The 22,559-nt window shown below is 40.0% G+C and overlaps 2 long non-coding RNA genes across 2 annotated transcripts in view; both read right to left on the bottom strand.

Annotated features, from left to right (window-relative positions):
- Positions 1-22,559, bottom strand: part of LOC139078583 (uncharacterized) — a 354,388-nt gene that overhangs the window by 214,011 nt on the left and 117,818 nt on the right. The window lies entirely within an intron of this gene.
- Positions 8,697-21,199, bottom strand: LOC139078582 (uncharacterized). The gene is made up of 3 exons (XR_011531597.1): positions 20,842-21,199; positions 10,923-11,146; positions 8,697-9,167 (listed from the first exon to the last, which is right to left on the bottom strand). It is a non-coding gene; the product is annotated as an uncharacterized lncRNA (long non-coding RNA).

The raw sequence follows: 22,559 nt of genomic DNA on the forward strand, positions 1-22,559 counted from the left end.
TTCTTCCCCCACAAAGTTCACTATTATAGATTGAATTGTGCCTACCCAAAATTCATATGTTGAGGTCCTAACCTCAGAATATGACCTTATTTGGAAACAAGCTTGTTGCAGATGTAATTAGCTAAATTAAGTGAGTTCCTACTGGAGTATAACAGGCCTCAAATTCAATATGTCAGTGTCCTTATAAAAAGGGGAAATTTGGACATGGAGACACTCACACAGGGAGAACACTATGTGAAAATGAAGGCAAAGAACCAAGGTGATGCACCAGAGGCCAAGGAATGCCAAAGAGTGCCAGCAAAGCACCAGAAGATAGACAGGCCTAGGACACATCCTCTCTCTCAGCCTCAGAAGCAATCAAGCCTGCCAACACCTTGGTCTTGGATTTCTAGCCTCCAGAAGTGTGACACAATAGATTTCTGTTGTCTAAGCAATTCTATTTGTGGTGCTTTGTTATGGCAGTCCTAGAAAACTAATAAATGCAGCAACTGCCTTTTTTGCATATGTGTCCTCCTCAAAATTAAAACTTGTAGGCAGAATTCTCTTCCACCAATTTTCCAGCTAAGTTGTAGACAAAGAGAGCTTTCTTAAAAGTTGGAAATGAATATCAGAAATGAGGAAATCATGTTACACTTTTCTCAGGTCAATATACTTTTTGGAAGTTTATCTCTAAGCACCGTACTTATCACACAATCTTCAACGTCCATCCAAGGAAAGGGGAAAATGAGAGGTTGAAGAGCAGACTTCCTGGGAATGAGGCTCTGTGATGGAGATTTGCATGCATATTGGGGCTTGCCCTCAGAAACAGTTCTTGTAAAGGAGATGAAGGAAGCAGGGCTGGGCAGAGAGAGGTGGAACTGTGTGGTTGCAATAGAAGAATGAGATGACGAATATCAGTTATAGCCTAAGACCAGCTACAACAGTGGGAACTATAGTTTGTTTCCCTAATTTTCTGTAATTTTCTCAGGAAAAGAAACCAACTGGAATTCTGAGGGGGCTGTTCTCAGGTGGAGTGAAAATTTCACGCAAGAACTATGTACCCAAGCGGTGCAAGGAATGGAGTGTAGCAACTGCTGTGGTTGTCATTCCATCCCCTCTTCAGGATGGAGCTACTTATCCCTCAGATGTCCAGAATGATAGCTGTTGAAGGTTCAGAACTGAGTCCTTCCCTCAGCATTGTCCTCAGTGGAAGAGATCTACCTTACCTTAAACACATTCCATTTGGCCCATCTTCAAGGAGTGAGAAGTAACTAAGTGGCAGTCATAACTCAAAGTTCAGTGATGCTCTTGCTGTGTGCTCTGGTGGAATCATTCCTTCTCTGGAGTTCAGGACCTCTAGACCCACAACACCCAGAGTTGCAGAGACAGAAAGCATGAATTCTCCAAGTGATCTATGAGAATAATTAGGGCGAGTCCTAATACCACTTTTGTTTTTTGGGTCCAGGTATTCTACCTATTGGTACATAGTATCACATAATGCTCATTGATTTAGAATCTATATTGTATCCTGAAGGATGAAACACTCTCCTTGCTGTATCCTTTCTAAGCTTGTACCTCAGCTGCTCTTTGAAAATGCTGTTCCTCTGGTCCATCAGGCCAGCAGCTTCTAGGTGGTACAGTAAGTTTTATGATTAGTGGACCCATGGTCATGGTGGTCCCTCCTTTAAAGTGGGTCCACCCCACTGTAAAGTGGGTCTCTTGGTCCTATGTGATATCATACATGACCTTGTGTTAGTGGATCAAATGTTCCTCAGATATGATGCTGACCATAGCCCTCGGAGCGGGAAAACCGTATGCATAATACAAGGTATTGATTCCAGTCAAGGTAAAATTTTACATGGCAAGGAATGGACTTGCCATGAAGTTGCTGGTTGATCTCCTTAGGGATGTTGCCACATTGGGGGCCCAGTGTTGGTCTCTCTTGATAGCAGGTTGGATATTCAGCAGCAGCAGCTAAACCAGCTTTGTCGTTGGAGCATATCGTGTTGATTCCATGCATAGCTTCCATCTCTGCCACCATAACTACTCTGTTCATGAGTCAATTGTTCAAGTACTGGGGTCCCTAATGATACAGACCCAATCCCAGATGTACCACTTCCGTATTACAAGAGAATGCTGTTGGATTTTCCCACCTTATGACTTGGTGCATCTGACAGAACCCTAACAATGATGGGAAGTTCCAGTCACAAAGTCAATTCTCCTCCTATCATCTTGTTACCAGGACAGTTGCATGCCAGGAGCTATTTTTCTAATGGGGTATAATTTTCTGGTGCAGATGATATATTTTTGCTCCAGAAACATATGGGTCTACACTGTGATCCTCTTTCTGTGGCTTGCCATAAACTTCATAAAGCATCTTTTTCCATGGCAATATCTCTATGATAATACCATATACTCTATATAGTAGTATAGAATCTGCCAAGTCTTATAGCTCAAGCAACCGAGTTCACTGCATTGCAGCCTGCACTGGCCACAGAGCTTTCCTGCTAGGGTCTCACTCAAAGCTGGCAGCCTTCCATGTCATTTGTTAAATGAGTTGGAGCAGTTTTCCCAATGTGAAATACACTGTTTCACGAATGCAAAGAGGCCTACCAGGGATTGTGTTTCCTTCTTAGAGATGAGAGGCCCAAGATGCAATAATTTAGTTTGTCTTTTACTTTCCAGAGGATGCTCCTGCCTGCCCCACTGATGTCTAAAACTTTACTGATATGGCTGGCCCCTGAATCTTTATAGGGTTTGTCCCTTGTTCCCTGAATTGTTTGTGGTTTACCAAAAGGTCTAACATATTCACTGCTTTTTGCTCAACTGGTTCAATTAACATTATGCCTTGGGTATAGGGAGCCAATGTGATGTTCTGAAGAATGTCCAGACAGTCCATGTCCCTTTGGACTAATTATGATAGAAGATGGGGTATTAGCACAGCTCTGGGTCAAGACTACATTTGCATACTTTTTTGTCCATGCCATGTGAAGGCAACTGCTTCTCACGCTCCTTCCTGATAGGGTTGAAGATGATGGCACTCACCAAGGCCTGCAGACCATGCCCTAAGGCTGTGCTACTCTGTGCTTGTGAAGATCCCACTGCTGACAAAGGAGCTACAATTGGGGCTACTACTTGGTTGAGTGTTCCTGCCATTCTTCAGGATATACTTGAATTTTTCAGTGACAAGACTGATGAATTAAATGGGGATATGATGGGGACCACCATTTTTGCATAGTTTAGGTCCTTATGGTAGCACTAATCTCTGTCATTCCACCAGGATGCAGTATTATTTTTTATTTCCGACATTAACTGGAGGGGAGGGGCACTTTCAACCTAGACCCTGTGCCCACAGTACTTAAAATTTCTGGGTATTTTTATTTTTCCTAGAGTATGGTTACCAAAGTATATGGCTTAAACTCTTTTGGGGGGAAAACTGGGGAATCTTTACTTCATATACTTGTTGTGGAGTCATAGGGTTCTTTGTCCCCGGAACCTGGCATCTCCTTCAGTATGAGGGTTCTGAGCTTGAAAACTAACTCATTCAGGAAACTGGGTAAAGGATCAGAACTTTCTGTTGGGGGATTTCCCACAGCCTCTTGATATTTTGTTTACATAAATTGAGCAATATCCTTGGTGGCTGCCCATTTATCATGCCCCTGGGTTCTATTAAAGATCTGCACAGTTTCATGCAGCCCACACTGCCACGTTGACCATGTTGTCATTACAGCTGCACCTATTTTGCACAGCCACCTAACCTCTATCACTTTGGGATTCTATCACTGGCATTGCTATCAGGGAGCCCAGGTCTTTAGCAGCATCTCCTATGGTCATCCCCTGCTTTCAGAGTAAGTGCCCACTGTTAGCACATTCTTCATCTTTCGGTAAGTGGTGTAGACTCTGGGCCTTTCCATGGAACAGAGTCAGATGGAATGTTTGCTGGCCTTACGCAGTATATTCACTTAGCCATGCCCACTTTCCTCAGCCAATTGACTCCTTCCTCCACTGTCTGCCATGGGAGTTCTGGAATCCCTACTTACTTACCATGAGCCTTTGCTTTCTCTAAGCCTACAGCAGGATCATTGCCAGGATATTAAAAACTTAATCACTCAAAATTGCTCTCATATTGACAAACTGTCCATTATCCAACTCTATGTCCCCTCCCCTTGATCTCAGCTCCCTAAGGACCCAGTTAGTATCTCAGCTACATTTTGACTTGGCCCTGTACTCATTTTGTAGTGCGGTCGCTTTCCTCCATTAGACTTAGCACTTTTGTGCTTAGGTTATGTTGTGACATAAACGTAATTATTGTTTGGTGGCCTGTGGGAAAGTAGGGCTAGATCTTGAGTGTACATTGTGTTGCAAGACTGAGATGTCTGCATCATCTTCAAATAAGAGGAGAAAGGTAGGTATTAGGAAAGAATAAACCACTTTTGCGGAGGGTTCGGGGTAATCTAGGAATTTTTAAGATTTTTAAGTTCACTGACCCAGATTCCCCTCTCAAATCTCAGGATCCCACTCTGCTAATCAGGGACCTGACCCTGGTGTAGCAGACTTGCTGGGGTTGAGAATTCAACCTTCTCTGAATCTCTCATATCCTATTAATAAAATTCTATGCCTGATTCTTGGCTTTTTCTGCTTCTAGCTGTAGGAGTGTCTTTTCATATGTTGTCAGTGAGGCTCCCTGATCTTCATATTTTCCCTTAAATTAATGATTAACTACTCTTAAATTTTGTTGTTTTCTCCAATGTATCGATGGCACCTAGAAAAAGCCAGCTGATTCCATAGTTCTTATGATTACTATTTTCCCAAACCATTCAAATACTTGAAATATTGCGCTGACCAGTGCATCTCCTTTTACCAGTATCCCATCTGAATTCACCATTGGTAAAAGTTTTAACAACTGCACAAGTATTGTATATAGAGCTTATCAATAACCCATTAACTTAGACTGCCCCAGGTACCATAACAAAATACAATCAATTGGGTGGCTTAAATAATAGAAATTTATTTTCTCACAGTTCTAGAAGCTGGAAGTCCAAGATCAGGGTGCCAGCATGGTCGAGTTCTGGTGAGAGCTCTCTTCCTAGGCTGCAGAAGGTCACTTTCTTGATGTGTCCTCACATGGTGAAGAAAGAAATGTCTCTCATCCTCCTCTTATAAAGCCACTAATCCTATTGAATTAGGGTTCCACCCTTATGATCTTATTTAACTTTAATTGCCTCCTAAAAGCCCTATTTCCAATTACAGTCACAATGGGGTTATAGCTTCAACACATCAGTTTGGGCGGGGGCACAATTCAGTCCATAGCATCTACCTACCACAAGTGACAGGATGCTGTCTCAAGACCCTCAAGTTTGAGGACATGCTTCCTCAGACTATTATTGGCACACTGTAGCATACACTACCAGAGAGAAGCAAAAGCCATTGGTGAATTTTACATGATATGGTAAAGATTTAACTAATTATGAAAAATAGAGCAGGAGGGAGGGAGCTAATTTTGCTTAATTAAATTACTGAATTTTAAACTGCTTTTTGAAAATATTTTTGCTTGGAGTGTTTGTATTGCACTCTAAAATATAAATGGATACCACTAAATAAAGGGAAAACACTTAGAAAATATGTCCTATAATTTCCTATAACATAAAATACGACAAATAGAGCTGTTCTTAAAATTAATTTCTAAGAACAGAAGCTGATAGCATTTGAAGCATTTTGTTATTATATAATCTTTTGATTTTTTTTAAAAAAGAAACTATTAGTTTCACTGTTTTTAAATCAATTCTGTCTTCTTGTTGAATACAATCTTGAAAATTAAAAAGTAAATCAATTGTTTTTATGTTTCATTCATTATGTATGAAATTATTTGTCAATATTGCCTGAATTACCAGCTTCCTAATTTGTATAGTCCAAAATACTAAAATTTACTAAGGTGTAAATCATTGATATTGAAGAAAATTTTGCCTTGATAACTTAAAAAAATCTTGATTCTTCAAATAGTGCTTCAGAAATTCTTCTCGGAAACTACAAAACATTTCTCCTATTTGGGTGTGACAACTTGAAAGCACTGTAATTAATTCCAACATGTGCAGAAAAACCTCAGCCTTAAGTATGACTTCATACTTGGGTAGAAATGTTTATGTATCATAATTCAAACACATTTCATTACATAAACATATCTATTCAGAATTTACTTATAGGCCAGTGGCAGAGACAGACAAATGCACAATTATAATAAAGAAAAGGAATATAGGGAATAACAAATATCAATCATTTCTCTGTCTTGGACATTTTCAGCCTTACTTAAAAATGGACCAAATTTTAAACTGTCATTTAAAAAGTTCAGCTGAAATTCCCAGAAGATTTAATACTATTTAAAACTTTATCTCTAGAGATCTCCACTTGTCAATGGAGAGAAGTACTTCAATTACTCTATCACTTGGTTGTGGCAACTGCAAGATGCTCTCTGAGTAGGATGTTCTGCTTTTGCCCAGATATAAGTGTGTGAGAGTGGTACACTCTATCATGAATACAGCTCACTGCTGACTCATATAATATGACTGGGACCTTTACCAATAGTTTTAATTATGCATACTAATCATTCTAAAGTGGATCTTATGGGGGAGAACACTTTTGTTCTGTCTGTATGAAATCTCTATTTTATAATAGAATTTCAGTGATACATTAAAAAGAACAAGATATTCAATAAATAACATAAGTTATGCTGGCAAATCAAGCTCTAGTGCCAACATCCCTCTTAATTATTTAAGCAAAAGTAATTTGTCATACGAGTCTCTTGCATATTTTTTTCCTAAAGCTGGTTCCATTTGTTATCCCATATTCCCATATTGTCCTAATAAAGTTAGAAGGAGAGCTTCTTTCTCTCTGCATTTAGACCTTTCATTTTTAACTCACATTTCCATTTCTATCCTTGTAGCCCATACTTCTCCTCGGAGCTCCTGATTTATATATCCAACTGCCCACTGAGTATGATCCAGCCTCTTACTTTTCTCTTATCCTCCAAATCAGACAAATCTTTAACCTCTACCAACTCCTTTAGCAATAGCTTTAAAATCCACGCTCTGTTCTCTATCTTTACTGCCTCTGCCTTAGCTTAAGCCCTCAGCATCACTTGTTTGGATTATTATGATGGTTTCCTAATTAACTCTGTCTGCCTAAAATTTTATTCCCTATTCATCTGTTCTGCACATTATTTCTGTGTGTTATTACTAAAATTCAAACCTAATCAGGTCATTCTTTTGGTTAAAAACTTTAATGTGATTCCATTGCCTACAAGAAAAAGTATAAGGTCCTTGGCACGGCAGAGAAGGGTCGCCATCACTGGCTCCTGGTTTCTTCCCCAGCCCATAGATATTGCCCCTTCCACGTGGCACAGTCATCAAACTACATCATTATTCTCCAGATTCATACGCTTCTCAGGTCACTGGGCCTATTTTCTTTGCCAGTAATTTTCATCTTTGTCTCATCAAATTGGCAAAATCCTTCCCATAATTTTCATTTTATTTCTTACATCTTCTTATAAAGTTTGCTTGACTTTCCCACTATAAGCAGGGTCACCATATAATTTTTTTGTCTGAACTAGGACACACTGGAGAATGAAAGAGGATGAGACTAATACTAAACTCTAGTGGATATTGGGGCAAGAGTCATAAACCAGGATTTTTCTGGGCAAACTAGAATGAACGACCCTTTATCTATAAGTAGAACTGATTATTCTCTCTTTTTTGTGCTTCTTCTTGCCTTGTGTTAACTACTATCCCAGCACTTATTTCACTGTCTTGAAATTATTTATTTATATGTCTTTCTCACCCAGGTGGCCCTTAAGGATTAAACACTATGCTTTGTTCATCTTTGTATATACAACAATTAACCCAGCAAATCTGATCAGGTCATCAATATATGATGAGGAATGGAAGATCTATAATTGGGTTACACAAATAAAGGACCCAAGTTTACTAAAGCTGGTGGGCCAACCCATACATCTTACTAAATTTTAGATCCCTGTTAAGCCTGTCTGAAGGCAGGAAGTTCCATGTGCTCACCTTAGGATAATTCTTGGAACGAGATTTTGGAGACAGTGTGTGCACACCAGGATCAGGAAGGTGCAGAAATGTTTGACAAACAACATAAAGGGCTAGGTAGTGCCCAGAAACCACAGATAAAATGGAAGCCAGATGCAGACGAATTAAGAGTTGAGGACTTCCCAGTACAAAAGCAAGGTTAAGGTGAAATAGAAGGTCAAAAATCAGAAGGAGGAGTCAAAACGGCCAACATGTGGCACTTTACTAATGACAAAGAATCCTGAAACTTGGGCTGATTTAACCCTAGCTAGGTTTGTACGTGGAATATTGGGCATGGGACCAGTGATGAGAGAGCATTTGAAAGCAAACTTAGTTGGCACCAATTGATTTAAAATACACATATCACAGGTTCCTATATTAATAAGGTCCATACATACACAGGAAAGCATGTGTGCAAATTTTAGTCTACACATATCTGTCTGTGTGTTTATAAAATTACATGCTATATATAAAGAACAAATAATTATTTAATCCGTTCATTTAATTTCTATAGAATTTAGATTTTCTTATATACGCAATTTAAAAAATAGCTTATTTCTGGAAATTAACTAAACCAAAGACATTGCATGTTCTTTCTGATGCAATAAAAGTTTCTTAATAAGGGGCAGAATACTATTTTGATTACTCAAAGTTTTATTGCTCAACTCAAACATCCCCTCCTTAGAGAGACCTTCTCAAAGCTTCGCTTAAAATATTCCAGCTGGGTACAAAATATGCCAATATAAAAATATGTTCCAGTCTGTAACACTTACATTTTGTTTCAAATTAGATACATTTTAACTCCATTTCTTCATCCATCTGCAAAGAGGCAGAAAGTCTGAAAAGATCTAGGGACGTTATGCCCTTGATAATACTGGCTCTCTTCAATAAATTATTTCCTTTGTATCATTTCCATTGAAAGATTTTTTTTTCAGTGTTTCATTCTCCAAGAAATATTAATAACTTTTCCCTTGGTGTTTTGCTTCTTTGAAACTTGGTCTGGCCATCTTTTCTCCCACCACTGTTGTTTTCTTTGTTATCAGTGAAGCCACCATCTGCTTGAAAAGGAGGGTCCTTTAATAGGACTTGAAGCGCTAACAGTGCTGCCTGAAACAAGAGTCTGAAGTTAGATGTTGGCGCACAACCATCTTTGCTTTCAGCGCGATGCAACTACCTCCCCTGGGCACCCAGCTTTCTCTTGGGTTCTCCGTTTATAAACCTCCCTGGTAGCGCTGCCTTTCCAGACGGCGTCCATCCTCTTCTGTCAAAATCTCTCCCCTGTCCCATTCCATCTCAGGCAATTGTCTTTTGGAAATCAACATGAACAAATCCATGCTAAAGTGTTGCTAACTGATTCCCTGAACTGACAAAGTTTTCCAACCAAGGAAAAGGATGAATCTCTGTGGTGCAATTTCTGGCCAGAAAATAATACATTTGGTAATTCAACAATTCTGTTGCCCCCCCTCCCAACATGTCACATTGGTTACTGCCAATCCTGCTTGTATACGACTTGGGCTAGGGTGATGTCAATCTTTGGGTTTAATTTTCATGAGCTTTGTGAAACTATTCTAAAAAATCCTGCCAGCTCTTTGTTAATAAAACACATTTAAATAGGTGTAAGGTGGCTAAAAACCTAACTTCAGAGAGGCAATTTGGGAACAGGTGACAGTTGAAAATAGATAACAACCACAGGAAAAAGCCTTTAGAGTTATAGAGGAGAGCATTCTCTGCCTAGGAGATATATTGCTTTCACCTTAATCCAGGTTGGTCTATAAAACCCTCTCCTGGCAGCTAAGGCAGGCATTTCGTAAATGACATTCTATAGGAAGCAGTTCGTACAGGGCATTTTGCAGCGCACATTAGCAAAATGTATTTCCGTACTTCCGTGATTTTGTGAATTAGCAGACTGCGCTAATGACAGCCATAGCAAGAGAACTACAGTTAATGAGAAACTCTAAATGAGGCACAAGAGGCTCCATACTTTAAGACATTGCAACCTCAAATACTGTGAACTTACTTTCATACAAGGAAATAATCAAACCACCATGAATGAAGATAGAGCAAAGCAGAAAACGAATCAGAACAACAAACACTGCTGGACCAGCTGGACAAAAGATAAGTAGTATCATAATAGATCGTAATTTCCCAAAGGAGAGAAAGTGGTGGTCAGAAGCCAACCCACACTAGCTTTCACAGGTATGTGTATATAACATTTATGCTTATGTTAACTCATAGTACATATAAATATACATGTATGCTTATGCTAATTCATAGTTTATGTTAAAAAATTCACTTCCATGTATTTATTCCTATAATCCTTTTGTTCTTTTATTACGGTTATGCAATTTTTAAAAACTTATTAGACTTTAATAAAAAGTCTTATTCAGGTAAATTAAGGAGACTCTTGAATTGGAATTATGATTCCACTGGATTCTATGGTAACATCTCCATTTAAAGCATTTGAGTAGCTTCCAGTGGCACTTAGAATAAAATATAGCCTTATTCAGTAGCCTACAAAGTCTACAGCGTCTGGCTCCTGCATCCTCCCAGCCTCAAGTTAGTCACTCTTCACCTTAATCACGACACTCCAACCATCCTTAACTTTCCCAAGTTCCACGAACACCCAAAGCCCCTTCTTGCTTTAGGACCCCGCCATGTGCTATCCACTCTGGCAGCTGAGAATTCTCTTCTGTCTGCTCTTATCATGGCTGGCTCCTTCTAATGCTTCATGTCTTAATTTAAGTATGACCTCCTCAAAGAGACCCTTCCAAATCTCCATGTTTAAACTGCTTTCATCTTTGTTCTCCCCCCTCCATCGCTATTATCTATCAGAAGTCAATTTCTTTCCTTTATAGCACTTACCACAAATTGTGCCTTTTTCTTTTTTTCTAGTAGTGTGTTGCCGAAGCCTTCTTTAGGGTGGGGACCGTGTCTGTCTTGTTCACCGCTTTATGTCCCACACCTAGCATGGTGTCTGGCTTACATTAGCTGCTTGTCTTAGCTGGGATGGATGCCATAGAGATAGGTTCAAGACAAACTTTGAGTGCTAATTCTTTATTGAGAGGATCCATCCCAGGAGAGCAAGACTGAGAGAAAAAGAAAGTGAAATAAGGAAGAAGGAAAAATGTGATTACAGTCAGGCTGTCCGTGACCAAGCTGGCTGCAGCTTCTCAAGACACACAGCCAGCTGCTCAGCCATGAAGGATGTTTCCAGATGGGCTGTACACAAGCACTGTGCCTTGGAGCGATGGGTTGGAGGGAGGAAGGGAAAGGAATTTATATCCTCTTTTCTCTCATTGATCAAGGTTCTCCGGTTCATGGTTAACTAGCCAACCTCGTCTACCGCCATCTCTGCACTTCAGGGCAGCCACAAGGAAGCTGGATTGCATGCCCTGTGTTGTGGAGCTTCATTTGAGCTGCAGTGTCGCAGATGGAAAGAGAGTCTGTACAGCTCTGGTCAGGTCAAGCCTCAGTTCCAGATCTATGTGGCTCCCACCACAAAGGGCATGGCAGAGGCGGTGCCAGACTTCATCACTCACTGGGCAAGTGGGTGTTGCCTGGGGATAATTTACCACTGCTATAGCCATGGCAATACCAGTAGCAGCCAGAGCTCTCAAGGACCAAGTGGCCAATGGCCCAGGAGATCGGTGAGGCCGAGGAAACTGGAGGAGGTGCATAAATTGGATCTGATTTGGTGCTCAATCTATGTTTGTTGAATGGATAAATTTAATGCTGATAGTAAGCTATCTTAGTAAGCAGATTTACTTAGAGCCTGAATACTCTGAGCAGCCTTGTTTGGAAAAAAATCACTTTGAATGCCCCAGTTTTAACATCCTATATTACTACCTTCAGACTTTTAACAGAACAGAGTCTATTCAATATATCTCAGGCCAGCCCTTAATTTCTGGCTGAATGTACCAACACCCTCATTCTCCACTCAGCACACCTATAGTCCTCCACTGACTCCCCATCACTCACAGAGCCATCTGCTTTGTTCTGATCCATCTTTCTATATTTCAACAGATGAATTAGAATCTATTAATTGGGTGTCTCGTGTGGATAGGCAGCACAAAAGGAGTAATTGACTAGGAGTTAGGCGAGCTGGATTCTAATCTTATCTCAGCTCCAATCTCACGTAAAGAAGTCTTAGGGCAGACTTAGCCATTGGACGTCCTAAGATCAGATCAGTGGGAAAGGGAAGAAATGTGGGATCAAATGGCTTTGAGGATAGGGGTACTCACCTGGCTGGTGCTCAAAGAGGATAGTCAGCAGCTCAAGTCATAAGGTCCAGGTCCAAATAACATGAAAATTTTGGGTTCAAATTGCTATTGATATCTAAATAGGGTTGATATAGTGGATGGAGCACTACATCATTTAAACTCAAGACAGAGGATGGCAGTTTTACAATTGACATGTTTTGTCATTTGGTTTGGTTTGGAAAAAGATTTAAGCCCTGAAGCTTGGAATATATGAAGCTGATACCAGCTGCCTAATAGAAGGACTTGGCAGAGAAAAGAATGGAACTAAAGTTTATTGAGCATCTGCTATGTGCTAGGCTGGGTGCATACAACTTCTCCAATTAAACTGATCCTCATCAAAACTTTACATGGAAGTTTTATCATTTATGTTTTAGACATGAGTAAATTGAGGCCCAGTAAAGTTAACCAACTTCCCTAACTGAAGGCCGTCAGATTTGCCTAATTCCAAAGTTGCGGTCTCCCACCATATCAAGTTAACTTATGGAGAGGCAAGTCCTGGGGAGGCAGACTCCTAACCAAGCATGCTTCAGACGAGGGCAGGGTTCCAGTCCTAATAGAGTTTAAGGGCTGGAATCACTCAGGCACCCTCACTACATGTCCTTGGCCAAAGCACCCCACCCTCAGTTCCTCCACTTCCTGGCTATAGGTGAGGTAAAGTCTCTCTCCATGTGTGTCCCATTTACTGGTACTGCTGTGTGAATTAAAGAACAACCAAACCAGACAAAAAACATTATGAGGTCCCTACCCTTAGGGAAGTTGCAGTCTTCTCATAGAAAAGAAGAACATTCATGAAATTGTTATTAGCAACACCAGGTAGGATATGATGACTCTAGGGGTATGTGTGTCTACGTGTGTGTGAGATAGATATGATGGAAGAAGTTTCCAGAGGGGTCATCATTTTGGAAGAGGTAGGGGAAAGCAAGAATGAGGTTCTGGTGTAGAATAAGGGATGCGGAGAAAGTGTGAATAAGGAGAGGGGCAAGTGGGATTTGAGGCAGTTGTTGTCTTTCCTCAGGACCACTGGAACAGCTTCCGTAGTCCTGTTAGTACAGACCACATGTTGCTTATAAGAATCCCTTCCGCTCTCCAAAAAATATACACGCACACACAGACAAAAATAAACTATAGCTTTCCCCCAAATCTCTGCAGTCACTCTTCATTTGATTTCACGTCCTATTTGTTAGAGTAAAAGAAATGTTACCAATCTTCCTCATCTCACAATTTTGTGCCACATTCTTTAATAAAATATAGCTGGTCTACTCACTTTCCATCCCATAAGATATTTGATGGGAAAGAAGAGAAAAAGAATACTAGACTACCAAAAATAGAAAATTTAAAACTTGGGGTTTTCTTTGAAGTTAAGAAATCATTTATTTAGGATTCCATTTTCTGTTCTACTTATTTGAAATAAAAACACTGGAAACCAAAACCTTGTGTCAAAGAGATGGCACACATGTACAGACAAAAACCTTAGTCTGAAACAGAGTAATAGATAATAGCATTCATGGGTGAGCAGATTATAGTTAAAATTACATGCAGATTTCCAGCATAAGCTAGTTTCTCATTCAGTCAGAACTTTCATATGCATTATCATTTTTAGAGTCTGAATTCTTTATGCTTGGTCTTATCTCAAACGTAAAGCCTTTAGAAGTTGAACATGACGTCCTTAGCTGCTTTAGAGCTATGCATGGATAATGAAAAAAATCACATTCCTATTTTCACAATTAAAGACAACTTTCTGTGGACAGATGCTTCAATCCCCATCAAATTATAAAGCTGAAACTTTCCATGTGTCTAATCCTCAAGAAAAGTAGATTCCTGGGATAATTTTAACTCTTTTCCTTAAAGATAACAAAACTATAAGTGTAGCCCAAAAGCCACAGATCTCATCAGCCTATAAACACTAAAGTTTTAACATTAACGAGCAAGCCTGATTTTTTCCATTATAAAAATATTTAACTATAAGACCTTTCGAATACATTAGAAAGAAGGGGAAAAAAGAACCCTTCACCTAAATATAACAAGGATTAAAATGGTGCCAGTTTTGCTTCAGCAATGTTTGAGGGGTGAAATGTAATGGGCAGAATTGAAGCGCAGAAGACCCCTCGCCAGGTTTCCCTCTCTCGGAGTTAACTAGCATCCCGAAGCAATTTGCATTCCTCTCCATCCATGCTTTCGAAAAATGTTTACCATATATAAATGTATATGCATCCATAAAAATATATTCCAGTATTTCATGTATTTTAAACATACATGTAAGCGATGGCATATTGTACTTATCTTTTTGCAATCTGCTTTTTTCACTCAACATTTTGTTTTTGAGAATTATCCATGTTGATGCAGATAGAAAGTTAAACATTATTTCAGACAGTGAAAACATCCCAGCTCACTGAGGAAATCTTGCAAAGACCAAACGGCGTTTTGTGGATGTCCCCAGAAGCTGCTTCACCATTGGGTGTCTTGGCCACCCTTCCCTTAGCTGTGATTCAAGATTCTTCCCACATCCAGGTTGGTAAAACTGGGACTTGTAGATGCACTTGTCCTCACTGCCGCCACCCTCAGGGCTAGCCAAGCAACCATTCTGCCCTCACCCTCTGCACCTAAGGGACAGACCTTACCAATGTATCCAGGCACCAGTGTCCCTAATACTTACTGTGCCCGGTGAACCAATAGTTTGCTGTAAAATGAAAATGGGCTCCCAGACTTTTGTTAAACTATTAAAAGGACTGTACTTGGCTGTTTCTTTCAGTGTTTTGCAATTTGAGTGAGCTCCTTTGGTAAACACATAGAGTTGTCAACAATTCTACCCCCACCTCAGCAGACGCATCACCTCCTGATTGAGTGAAACTGGGTTGGTTGCACGCTCAAGTTCCAACTGTCAAGATGCTCCCTCACTCTCCTCCAGCCCTCCCGCTGGATTTCTGAGTGAGCCTTCTTTCTCTCAAGCACCCGCTGTTTCTTCTTAAAATAAATGTTTTGCAGCTTCCCACTCTCATCCTTGCTGATGAAGATCTTTCAAATAATTTATTTCTATTCTAATCTTTACTTCCATGTAAATTTGTGGATGCAAGTAGATGCTTGGGGATGTGATACAGAGAGGGGAAAAAAGTATCACTCAGTTCCATTCATCAGAAAAAAATGATCCTCAGCTCTGGCTCAGCTAAGACCCCAAATACATCAGGACATACTTGAGATGAGGATGTCCATTATGTCTGGGATGGGTAAGCATAGGAAGGCATTCCAAAAATGTGGCCCATAATGACCTCATCCTTTATAACACAATTTCCCCTCATGGAAGAGGCATATAAGATCAGGGTGGCAAGCAGAAACTTCAGAAAAAGTTCTTCAGAAGATAGCAGATCAAACTTTCCCAAGGCTCATGCCATTCCTTTAATAGATTCTCTTATTCCTTGGCTGAATATATATTTGTTGACATATGAGCGCTATTTCAGAGTTCACACTCAAGGGTGTTTTTATATTCATCAGGCACAATTTTCATACATATTCTCTATTCACTGATACCATAAACATTTCTAGCATGCTGACTATGTGAAAATCTCTAAGCTAGGCACTCATGACAGTGTTACCTTTGGTCTCTCTTGGATTGCAATCATCTATTAACGTATTACTCTCCTGGAAGTTTGGGCTTTTTGAAGGCAGGGGTTGCATCTTACTCACTGGTATATGAATCTTTGATTCAAATCACGGTTCTGTCATTCGCTGTGCTGGCTTTGGTGAATTATTTAACATCTTAGAAGCCTTAGTTATGTGAAATTCATATAGCGATATTTATTGTAGAATTTCAGAGTGAGGACTTAACTTAATGTATGTAGAAAAACAAAGCCAGTACCTAATGAATATCAGTTTCTTTCTAGGTCCAGAGCACCTTAATTAAGGTTTTGAAGGAAAGCAGAGGGAGAATAAATATTTTTTGAATGGAATTATACAATAAAATGCAAGGAACCTGGTAATAACCACATGGAAAAATATACAAAGCTTAGAAAATGCTTTGTAAAGCTTCATGTCAATTTCCTCACTATTGCAACTCTGCCTGTTTGTTTCTGAAAGACAGAGGATGCACCGAGACCCTCAACCTCTGTGTTTGCTAATCTGTACATCGTAAGTACTTAGCACAGAATTGACTCAGTGTCTGCATGGGTCAGCACAAGCCAGCGTGGGGCTGTAGCTGACTTTAATTTGGAATCCTAAGTGAGCCCCCTCAGCGGGACGCCTGAGCTCCCATCACCTGCCCTTGTCAATCATTTTGCCTTTCCCTCCAATTCTATTTCAGATGAGATCCCCAAGGAACCATGGGAAATCATGCCATCCTCAGAGGATGGAAAAGTTCAGCCTAATCTGAAACCCAAATTGGCCTAACAGCCTCCTGTTTTAAAAATAATTTTTAGGCCTTTTGATACTTTTGTCTCTAAAGGTGCATTTTACAACGGGATGGCTGTACATACACAATTAGCTTACCATAGAATGTCTCATTTTTAACAGAGTAGATTTAATTTATCCTGCAACCAGGAATGTCCGTAAAGGAAAAGGTCTAGAGCAACAGAGAAAATGGAGCATTGACAATGTGCAAAGTCAGTACTTCTCTAGCTGAGCTCAGGCTGTGACAATCATCTGTCCAGTCCATTTGTTCATGACCTTTTAAGACTCTTCTGAGTGTCATGACTTTTCACGAGACACATATCAATAACTACCAAAGTAACGAACCAATAAGGGAACATGGCCAGATAGGCAAGTGACATTGGGTGCAAAATTGTTCATTTTGCTCAGCGACCTCTTTTCACTGGGTCACTGAAGTCCACTTTGGTTTGCTTTCTCTCCATCGTTTTTCCTATATCGCATGTTGTTTCTTCTTTTACTTGTTTGCTTTCTCACATGCCACTCTATTTTACTTAAAAACAAAAAGCTGCCATCTATTGAATACTCCCAATTTCCCAGGCACTTTGTACATGATTTACGTATCATCATATTTTCCTCACACATCAGTCCTCGGAACTAGGCATCATTCTCCTCATTTTACAGATGTGGCAACTGAGACAGAGAGAGGTAAACAATTTGGCCAGTTATACAGCAAGTTAGTGGTATAGACATTTTATACCCTGATCTGACTCCAGAAACCATATTCTTAATTAGTACTCTCTATAGTTCCCCGTTCCTGATCTCTTCTTTGTCTTTGAACTTCCAGAAGCTAAAAATGGCATTTCTTGCACATCTCAGGGAATATGACTGTCTACATTTTAAGTTTTCTTAGGAATTTTTTAATATGAGGTTGATAGAGGGAAGTCTGTCAGACTCACATCTCCTGAAACAATGTTATTGTCTTCTCATTTTGCAAAAAATTAATCATGTTTAAAGGCACTGAATCCAGAATTGACAAAATATGAAGTCTTTAGATCTTCAACATGCAGGAGGACACATGGAGCCCAGAAACTGCTCTTCAAGCCCAGCTCCCATTGAGCTGATTGGTGAAGCATTAGCAGGTATGCTGCGCCCTGACTAACTGCCCGGCATGTGCCAAAAGTTCAACCTTGAGAAATAATATCAGAAAGAATTTCCTAACAGATACATAATCCATCATTTTATCCATGGACTAATCCAGAGCACTAGAGAGTTGAATAATATTGAGCCCCTCTAGAATTATTTTTCCCAAATTTAATTTATGACCTCAGTCTGATTAGCAAAACCCATCAACAGGTCCACCAAGTGTGGCAGCAGGGTACAATTCCAGGGGCACCTTCACACACACAATGACATGACCAGTGTCTTCTGGAGTTGTTCAACAAGTATCCCTGTCTATAGAACAGCTTTATGAACGTCACCCCAGAATTTACTAGAAAGATGTTATGAGCCTTCTGCTTACTCCTTCACTCTGTATTATGCTAAAAGAATTCAAAACAGAAAACTCTCTGTCTTCAGTGCCTGGAGCAAAGTGCTTTTCCTGATTAATTGGTATACTTTTGATTCAAAATGAAATATTTCTTAAATAGTTTTGTATAGTTCTCCAGAATTTCAGAGAAAGGTCTATGCCCACCTTTAATAATTTCAGGACTTCATAGCATACATTTTTTAATACCTCTGTTGCCTTTCATTACTCCTTTATCCTAATAAATTTATCTTCAACTTTAAAAAAATGTTAGAGGATTACATGCATTTTTAGCATACTCAAATCCTTTAGGAATAAGACAAAAAATAAAATAATTTACAAGCCAGCCCTGATGGTCTCGTGGTTAAAGTTTGGTGCTCCCACCACTTCGGCAGCCCAGATTCATTTCCTGGTCACAGAACCACACTAACCGTCTGTCAGTTGCCATGCTGTGGTGGTGGATCACACAGAAGACCCAGAAGGACTTAAAACTAGGATATACAACCATGCACTGGGGCTATGGAGAGGAAAAAAAAGAGGAAGATTGGCAACAGATGTTAGCTCAGGGCCAATCTTTCCCAGCAAAAAAAAAAATAAGTAATAAATAAAATAAAATAATTTATAAATGCATATAAGGTAGTCAATATTTTTTTCATTTAAAAGCAGTATATGCTAAGAGAGCATATCTTAAAAATTCTCATCACACACACAAAAACTTATAACTATGTGTGGTGATGGATATTAACTAGTTGTGATCATTTCACAACACAGTCATGTATCACTCAACAATGGGGATGTGTTCTGAGACATGAATTGTTAGGCAATTTCATCATTTTGAAAACATCACAGAGCGTAGTTACACAAACCTACATGGTATGGCCTAATACCACCTAGGCTACATGGTACTAATCTTACGAGACCACCATCACACATACAGTGCGGCACATGACTGTATATACGAATATTGAATCCTTATGTTGTACACCTGAAACCACTATGATGTTATTGTGTTAATTATCTTAATAACAAAAGAGTCAAAAAAATAAATAAAAGTAGTATATATTCATTTTATTATATTGTAAAACAATACACGATTATTATGGAGGTATGAGATAATGCAGATTATCTAAAGAACATCAAAAGAGAAAATAGACCACCGAAGATTATTAAAAAGAAGAAAATAGAAAATATCTGTAGCCTCAAACTCAGGTATGTACTATTTTGTAGTCTGGTTTTTCAATGTATCAATGTATGAAGCACATTTTCTGTGTTTTTTAGGTGTGTATATAGTACACCTGTTGATTTTTTTTTGACATGCATATTGTATTCTATTACGCATACATATTGAAATGTAATCAAGGGTCCACTAATTTGGGCCCTCTAAAGCATTTCATAATTTTCACTGTCATACACAGTGCTATAAGGAACATCCATGTAGAAAAATTTTTTAAAACATCCTCAATGGTTTCCTTAAATAAACTAGATTAATTTTTAAAGTAATAAGAGAATTATAGTCCTGATGCTAACGAAGGTAAACTCAATCAAGCTAGTGTGTCTCTCTGTCCTACATCCTTATCTCTAATTATATTCTTGACCAAAGTTTCTCAAACTTCCTTTTACTCGAAGACAAAAAACGTTGGTGATTTTTATGCCTTTTTTTTTTGGAGTGAGGAAGATTGTCCTTGAGCTAACAGCTGTGCCAATCTTCCTCCATCTTGTACGTGGGATGATGCCACAGCATGGCCTGATGAGCAGAGTGTAGGTCCGTGCCTGGGATCTGAACCCGCGAACATGGGCCACCGATGCAGAGTACACAAACTTAACCATTACACCACTGGGCTGGCCCCTCTAAGTCATTTTTTTAATCATAGTTTCTTACATATTTACAACTTTAAAATCAGGAATAAATCCATATGCCAAAGTTATCAATAAGGGGTAGCCATAATCTCTGAAAGGTGGTGTCCATCACTTCACAGTTTCCAGAATAAATAAATGCTCTGTGGATTTTGGTGAGGCTTATAAAGGTAGAAGACTGTCCAGGACTGAGATGAGTTCACGTACAGAGCCTATTAGCCTTTGTAGCCTTCTTTGTAAGAGAATTTTATTAATACAAAAACCTTTTAATCGACTGCCTCCCAGAGCTTTGCTTCTGTTGAGACTACCTGGGGCTTGGAGCCCACAGATTCTCCTGTGACCTGAGCGCTGGGATTCCCAAATGCCCACCCAAAGCTGCTACCCCTTCCTCATCTAGAGAACTAAAATCGACACCACAAGTTCAAAGTACACCTCTGGTTTTGGAGAGGCTGTTGTTATTATTGAATCACAACAGAAAACAGTTTGGTCCTCTTCTGTGTACAAGTTAAGAAAGCCCTTGTGAGAATCTTCTGAGAGTGACTGCTGTCTTGGTGAGCAACGCTTTTGCTGGTGCTGGTTTGTGGTGTACTTCCTTAGATTTAATCTCTTCCTCATGGGTAAACATGAAGCCTCAAGTTTACATCTGTTGTACTATAATTGAGGCAGAAATCAACTGAAGTTATCTACAAGAAAAAAATATTGACCTGGCCCCTCCTTTGCCTCTTAGCACTCTTCCTCCCCGATCCCCCACTCAAGCAAGGTCCGGGGAGCAGCCTCCCCTCCTCCCTACCGTGAAAGAGGAGCTTCCTCCACGGGATCTGTCTTGTATATTGTCTCCATATGCCGCTGGGAAACCTCTTCTTGAAGTCAAGTGATAAAGTTGCACTTCTGTTTCCAATGGCACACGTCCAGCCCGGAGTGAGACTGGCAGCTTTGTGAGAGCGCGTCTCAACTGGGTCGCCAAGTACAGTAGTGCAGCTGGAAAGCGTTTTCTCACTGTTGTGCCCCAAGACTGCGGTTAGTCTCAAATTCCTGTGAATGTGACTAAAAAATGTTTGCGTTTTAGCCACAATCACTAACAAATTGTGCTCAGCTATTCAACGCACAGACCAAAAGAGAGCCTGACCCCATTATCAAAACTCAAACCCAGATGGTGAGGAGTCCCAGCCTAATGAGGGCCTCTCAGTCATTTCAAACAAATTTCTTGTCAATCAAGCCACATCGCATATGGGGTTCTCCTTTCAAAGGCATCGGAGTTTGAGGATTCAGAGGCCTCCCCGAGCAAAGCAATGCCTTCCTCCTAAAATTAGTTACTCATTTTTAAAGAGTTTTCAGAACATTTTTTCTCCTCCTCTTCTTCCTTCCCCAAGAAAACAGATTCTATTCTGTCTAAGCTCGATGACTGTATCAGACTCAAATCTCAAAATGGAGCAGCCAGAAAGTCTGAACTACATTCTTGGCCCACTACTCAGGGAAAAAAAATGAACTCAGAGGAGAGGAAAAATATGGAAAAGCTTTATTAAATGGGCAATGCTTCTGCGTTCAAAATAAATTTACCAGAAACTATAAATCCAGGATCCTATTCTCACTTTGGTTTCAAAGAAGAGTTAGAAGGAGAACCAATCCATTGTCTGGAACTTAACAAAGGCACAGAGAGCAGCTGTCGTATTTCCATCTTTCTAGGTGAGATTCAGAACTCTGCCATCTGCCCAAAAGGGCTTGGCCACATAGACCCGTCTTCACTCTGTTTGGTCCCATCAGACTTGGTTACTTCGTCACTCTCAGTGAGTCGAAAGCTGTCCCCCTGCCTCTTTGCTTTCTCTCCTCTCTCCATACGCCATGCACGCTTCTTTGACTATGAAGTGTCACCCCTGATGTTCTCTCTGGCATCTCTTGCAGGCTGCCATGCTTGGTGGTGGATTCCCTCCCCCGGAGAGGCGGCCACAGCTGTGTGTCCTATGAAAGAACTGAGCTGCTTGCTGTGCATGAAGTAGAAGAAAACCAGCATAAATCGCCATCCTAATTGCCCATATGGGAGATTTGCAAAGAAGAGAGTGAGTAAAATGGAAGAGCAGGGCAAGTCGTATGCAGAAGGCTGAGACCAGAGTGCTGAGGGAAACCAGCCACCATATCAGCAAGTCCTGAAAATTGTTGTTGTTTCTGTTACTGCTGCTAGGGATTCAAAGAGAGTTTTAGAGCAAGACAAAAGTCCGATGGTGTGAGGACTGAACTCCATTTTCTATGTGAGTCTGAATACAGAGAAAGATAAACAGAACCTTTCACCGATAGGCATATTTTAGAGTTCAAGTGTGACATGACGGGTCCAAAATAGATTCCACATGATTGGAGCAGATCCAGAATCCCAGTCCCTGAATAGCAATCAGTGTTAGAAGCTAAGAGCCGGCATCCACTATCATCACATAAAACATGGAAGAAACAGCAAATCCTACACAGCTGTTAGTGAATCAGGACAATCCATACGTGGAGCTTTATGCTATGGGCACATTT

The sequence above is a fragment of the Equus przewalskii genome, chromosome 22, assembly GCF_037783145.1.
Source record: "Equus przewalskii isolate Varuska chromosome 22, EquPr2, whole genome shotgun sequence".
NCBI lineage: Eukaryota > Metazoa > Chordata > Mammalia > Perissodactyla > Equidae > Equus > Equus przewalskii.